We start from the raw sequence: 6,167 nt of genomic DNA on the forward strand, positions 1-6,167 counted from the left end.
CTGTGAAACCATCTGGTCCAGGGCTTTTGTGTGATGGGAGTTTTTTGATGACTGCTTCAATTTCCTTTGCTGTTATTGGTCTGTTCCAATAACAGACCAATAAGGTTTTCTGCTTCTTCTTCATTCAGTTTTGGAACATTATATTTTTCTAGAAATGTGTCCATTTCACCTAGGTTTTCAAATTTCTTAGCATACAGTTCTTCATAGTAATTTCTTACAATCCTTTGTATTTCTGTGGTATCAGTTGTAATCTCTCCTCTTTCATTTCTAATTCTGTTTATTTGAATCCTCTCTCTTTTCTTCTTGATGAGCCTACTTAAAGGCTTGTCGATTTTTTTTATCTTTTCAAAGAACAAGCTCCTGGATTCATTGATCCTTAGAATTGTGCTTTTAGTCTCTATGTCATTTAACTCTGCTCTGACCTTGGTTATTTCCTTCCTTCTGCTTGCTCTGGGCTGTCTTTGTTGTTGTTCCTCGAGTTCTTGTAGGCGCAGGGTTAGGTTGTTTGTTTGAACTGTTTCTATCTTCTTAAGGTAGGCCTGTATTGCTATGAACTTCCCTCTCAGGACTGCCTTTGCTGTGTCCCATAGGTTTTGGGTTGTTGTGAGTTCGTTTTCATTTGTTTCCAGGAAGTTTTTGATTTCTTCCCTAATCTCGTTCTTGACCCATTCATTGTTTAATAGCATGCTATTCAGTCTCCATGATTTTGAGTGTTTTGGGTTTTTTCCTTCGGGGTTGGTTTCTAGTTTCAGACCCTTGCGGTCAGAGAAAATGCTTGATATGATTTCAATTTTCTTGAATTTGTTGAGGCTTGCTTTGTGTCCTATCATGTGGTCTATCTTTGAAAAAGTTCCATGGACACTTGAAAAGAATGTGTATTTTGCTTCTTTGGGATGAAAAGCTCTGTATATATCAGTTAAGTCCATTTCCTCTAGGGTATTGTTAAGTGACACAATATCTTTGTTGATATTTTGTTTGGAAGACCTGTGCATTTTTGATAGTGGGGTGTTAAAATCCCCGACTATAATTGTGTTGCTGTCAATATCTTTCTTGAAATCCTCCAAGATTTTCTTTATGTATTTGGGTGCTCCTATGTTGGGTGCATATATATTTACAATGTTTATGTCTTCTTGGTGGATTCTTCCTTTGAGTATTATGAAGTGACCTTCTGGGTCTCTCTTTATGGCCCTTCTTTGGAAGTCTATTTTGTCTGATGTGAGTATTGCTACCCCTACTTTTTTTTCCTGTCCGTTTGCTTGGAAAATTTGTTTCCAGCCCTTCACTTTCAGTCTGTGTAAGTCTTTTGTCCTGAGATGGGTTTCTTGTAGGCAGCATATGTGTGGGTCATGTTTTCTTATCCATTCAGCTATTCTATGTCTTTTGATTGGATCATTTAATCCATTTACGTTTAAGGTTATTATCGATAGGTAGTTATTCATTGCCATTTTTTCCTACCTGTGTTCCTCTGTCTTTCTCTTTTCCTTCCTTTCCTTAAAGCAGTCCCTTTAGCATCTGTTGCAGAGCTGGTTTGGTGGAGCTGTATTCTTTTAGACTTCTTTTGTCTGGGAAACTCTTTATTTGGTCTTCTATCTTGATTGAGAGCCTTGCTGGGTAAAGTAGTCTTGGTTGCAGGCCTCTGGTTCTCATTACTTGGAATATTTTTTGCCATTCTCTTCTGGCTTGGAGCTTTTCCATTGAGAAGTCAGTTGCTAACCTTATTGGGGCTCCCTTGTATGTTACTTCCTTTTTCTCCCTTGCTGCCTTTAAGATCCTATCTTTGTCTTGGAGATTTGCCATTTTAATTATGATGTGTCTTGCAGTGGGTGTCTTTGGGTTCCTCTTGCTTGGGACTCTCTGTGTTTTCTGGATTTGGGTGACTTTTTCTCTCCTCAGATTAGGGAAATTTTCCATCATTACTTTTTCAAACAGGTTTTCTATCCCTTGCTCTTCTTCTTCTCCTTCTGGTATTCCTATTATACGGACATTGTTACGTTTCATGTTGTCCTGCATTTCCCTTATTGCCTCTTCATTCTTTCTGAGCCTCTTTTCCTTTTCTTGCTCTTTCTGGGTGTTTTGTTCTTTTGTCCTCCAGCTCACTGATCCGATCCTCTGCTTCATCAAGTCTGCTTTTTATTCCTTCTACTGTGTTCTTCAATTCAGAAATTGTATTCTTCATTTCCTCTTGGCTCTTGTTGATATTTTCTATTTCCTTTTTCATGTTGATATAGTTTGCAGTGAGTTCATTGTAGTTTCCTTGTAGTTTCTGGTAGTTCTCTTTGAGCTCAGAGAGCTCAGTGAGCTTCCTGATGAGCATTGCTTTGAACTCAGTATCTGATAGTTGACTTGCCTTTTTTTTAGTTAGCATTCTTACTGAGACTTCCTCCTTTCCTTTCATTTGGGAATTGTTTCTTTGTCTTCCCATTGTTTGTGAGACTCTTCTTGTTGGCCTCTGCTTCTTAAATTGCTCTATTCTCACTCCCTGGGTTTATGGTATGAACTTCTATGGTAGAATGCCAATGGGATTCGGTGGTGCTGTCTCCTTACTCTCCTGTGCTCACTGGTCTTGAGCTGACCTTTATGGGTTTAACACGGTCTAACTCTAGTCTTTTCAGCACTCCAGGTATGTTGTCTCACCTGTGGGAAAAAGAGAAAGGGGAGAAGAAAGAAAAAAAAAGAAGGGAAGGAGGGAAAAAGGAAATAGAAAAGGAGGAAAGGAAGGAAGGAGGGAAGAAGGAATAAAGAAAGATCGGAGGCAAGCTAAGAAGGAATTTTAACAAAAATTAAAACATAGAAATAGATAAAAGAAGGCAGGAAGAAGACATAAAAATGGTAAAGGATGGGAGGAAGACGGAATGAAAAAAAAAGAGAGAGAGAGGAAGAAGGAATTCAGGGGGAAAGGAGGGAAGAAAAAAAAAGAGTCTTCTGCTGGCTTTAAACCTGTCAGGTTAGTTCTGCTGGTCGTCCTGTCTGTGCAATGGGAGGGGGTGGTTGGAAGGATTGGTTTCACTTTTCTCCCTTCCTGGGCCACACTCTTCGCTGTTGTTCAGCCTGCAGTCTCCCTAAGCCCTGCAGCTCCCCTCTGCTGGGTGTTCTGCCTTTGTCCTAGAGAGCTAGTAGGCCCTGCAAGGCTCTGTGCGCAGGTGTTAGGTAGGCGTTGTAGGTGTGGTCCCTGGCAGCCAATCCAGCCGTGATCAGCCAATCCAGCAGCTTTGTTCTTGGGACTCGCTAGAGATCCAGCCGCTTTGTGCTTGGGGGCCGATCCAGCCGCCCTGGGCTTGAGACTCACAGGCGGGCGGGGCCACCCTGTGACTGAATCACGAGGCACTCGGTCTGAGGTTTTTGGCCTGTGGGTGGAGCAGCTAACCTCTGCTCCAGATGCTCTCGGAGGTTTCAGGTGTTGGCGCCCCTCCAGGGTTTCATGTGTGTGCCCCCAGTTCGCTAATCGCGTGCACGCAACCGGACCTCAGGTGAGCGCCAGGGCTGCTTATCTGGCGCTCGCAGTCCAGGGGCGGAGGGGGGAGGGGTGCCAGGGGCCACGGCTGCTGCTGAGAGTTCTCTAACTAGCCCCTGAGTGTCTCTATTTTCTTTTTCTTTTTGAGAAATTCCTCCTATTCAAGCCCCCCTGGTCCAATCAAGCACCTGGCTGCTTACAGCTCAGCCTTGCCCTCTCCCAAGACTCCTGCAGCAGCCCCTGCACCTGGGCTGGCGCTTCTGCCGCCCTTGTACCGCGAGGTCCCGGCCCCGGGGACCTTATTGTCCTTAAGCACTCTTCTCACCCTCAGATCTTTCAATGTCCTCTATCTTTCGTCTCTGATCTTCATATATGCTGGAATACTGTTGGCTGTTCGCTCTGCTCCTCAGATCAGCTAGGTATTTCCCTGGCGTTGAGGGGAAGTGTACTCTGCTCCCAACTATGTTGCCGCCATCTTGCGACTCCCAATCCTACATTTCCTTTTTAAAGAATCTGTCAACACTGCTTCTTTACATGTTCCTCCCATCTGATTTACCCTTTTCTCAGAATTCTATTTGTGTAAAGGAGCAATTATTAATATTATTAATGTCCCTGTTTCTAATATTTCATAAATATACTTGTCTCTATTACTTTTCCCATCCTATTTTATATTTGTAGAATTTTATTTGCAGATGGAGGCAATTATTATTCTTACTAATATGTCTGTTTCTGTAACTTTACGCATCAGATTTTTTATATAATTACCCTTCACAGTGGGCTATCAACCACAACAGACACAATCTGGTATTAAGGATAATTCATTAATACTTGGAGACCATCACAGACTATTTTAGTTTTCAAGTTTACAGCTAAGCAGCTCCAATATACATACAGTCCAGTAAACCTCAAGGAGTGAGAGTGGAGGGTGGCATTTGGGGCAGTGACAGCAGTGACTACATGTGTCTTACCTTTGCACTCATGTGGGTATTCAAAAACATATGTCCAGGTTTGCTCACACACTGTCCCCGTCTCCCCAGCCCAGAGTCGCCTGCTCTACAGCCGACAGCCTCCTCACACCCTGGGACCAAGAACACTTTTCAGAACTTTGTCTGAAAGGACAGCACTGGCAGGTGTGTGCACACACCGTCACATCTCCGTGCCTCTGTCCCTCCGTGAGATGACTGTGGGTGACGTGACGAGAAAAGCAGACACAGTTAGGGGAAAGGAAAAGAAAAGAAAGGCACTACGGACACATGACAGACCAGAGCCAACTCGAGAGCTCTTATGCCCCAGGTGCCCCATATCCCTAAGGAGCAGGTTCCTTCCCACTGTACAGGCAGGAGAGAGCCAGGCCCTGTGGGCCCTAGGGGCTCACTGGGGATGAAGAAGAGGTCAGGATGAGGAGTTCAGTCTGAAGCCAGGTCTCTCTCCTCAGCTCTTGAACCCTGGCTGTGCCCAGACCTTCTGGGGCTCTGTGGACAGCACTGAGCCCAAGGTACTGGGGACGCACTTGTCGTCCCATGGAGAAGGCAGGTGAGCAGGTGGTGGCCCAGAGGACTAAGGCATAGCTGTTATTGGACAAGGGAAGTAGGGGGAAGGCCATACCCAGAAGTGAGGTCACTGCCCTGTAGAACTTGGAACTCCGTATCCAGGAAGCCAAGGACTAACAACAGCCCCACAGCTGGCTCACTGGTCAAGAGTCCATTGATCGAGCAAGATGTTCTCCTCCTTTGCCCCCTCACTGTGTCGGAGTTCTTGCTTCCACACACCCCTCACTGAGAGATTTACAGGATTCTGCAGATGTTGGTTCAACCCTCGCCCCCGACGTCTATGGCCCTTTTCCAGAAGATCCCCCAAGGTAATTAGAGCTGGCCTTGCTCAATCCAGTCCAGGAAAAGCCACCTCTGGAAGCCTTCCTCGGGCAGCCCATGTAGCTTCCTCTTTCTGTGGGTGTTAGGGGACCCTGAGAGGAGGACTCCCCTGGGCAGGAAGGAGTTGCTGGGCAGTGGATAAGCCAGGGGTCCTGTCGTGATGACACAACAGGACAAGGGAGGCAGGGGGGCGAGGGGCTTGCCAAACAGGCCTCATCATTAGCAGAAGAACACGGTGTGTGTGTTTGTGTGAGCGTGTGTGCTGACACGTGCCCTGGAACTTCTGGGGTCTGACGACCAGCAAAGACAGGGCTCTGAGTTTTGCGCCTGGGGGGCTGGGTACCATCTTCACAGACCACCACACAGGAGCACGGAAAGGAGCTCACGCATGGGGACTTCAACTCCATCCCCCTGCAAGAGGTTCGGGGACACCACACGTCCACCAGAGTGCAGCCAGGACTCAGGGTGAGTGTAGGGGCCCATTAGACTCCAGCTCCAGGATCCCAAGCATTTGAATGAGTCCACCGGCGCCTGAAGCCTCTTGGCTATGCTCCTGAGCTCCCTCCTAGAGTCCTGACCCCAAAATGACCTGGGTCCTCATCTGCTCCCTAACCTGCCCTCACTGTCCAGCTCCTAAGGGCTCAGGCAAAATCACTGACCGCATATCTGGAGGAATACCGGGAAACAGGCTTGCCTACCAGTACACCTCCTGTCCAATCAAGAGTCCTTGGGCATTTTTCTAATGCTGTTCCTTTATTTTTTTTTTCTTTTAAATATGTTTTACTGATCGTGTTGTTACAGTTCTCCCATTCTCCGCTCTTTTTTCCCCTCGGCCTTGCAGCCCC

This window comes from Desmodus rotundus, chromosome 9 (assembly GCF_022682495.2).
Source record: "Desmodus rotundus isolate HL8 chromosome 9, HLdesRot8A.1, whole genome shotgun sequence".
Classification (NCBI taxonomy): Eukaryota; Metazoa; Chordata; class Mammalia; order Chiroptera; family Phyllostomidae; genus Desmodus; species Desmodus rotundus.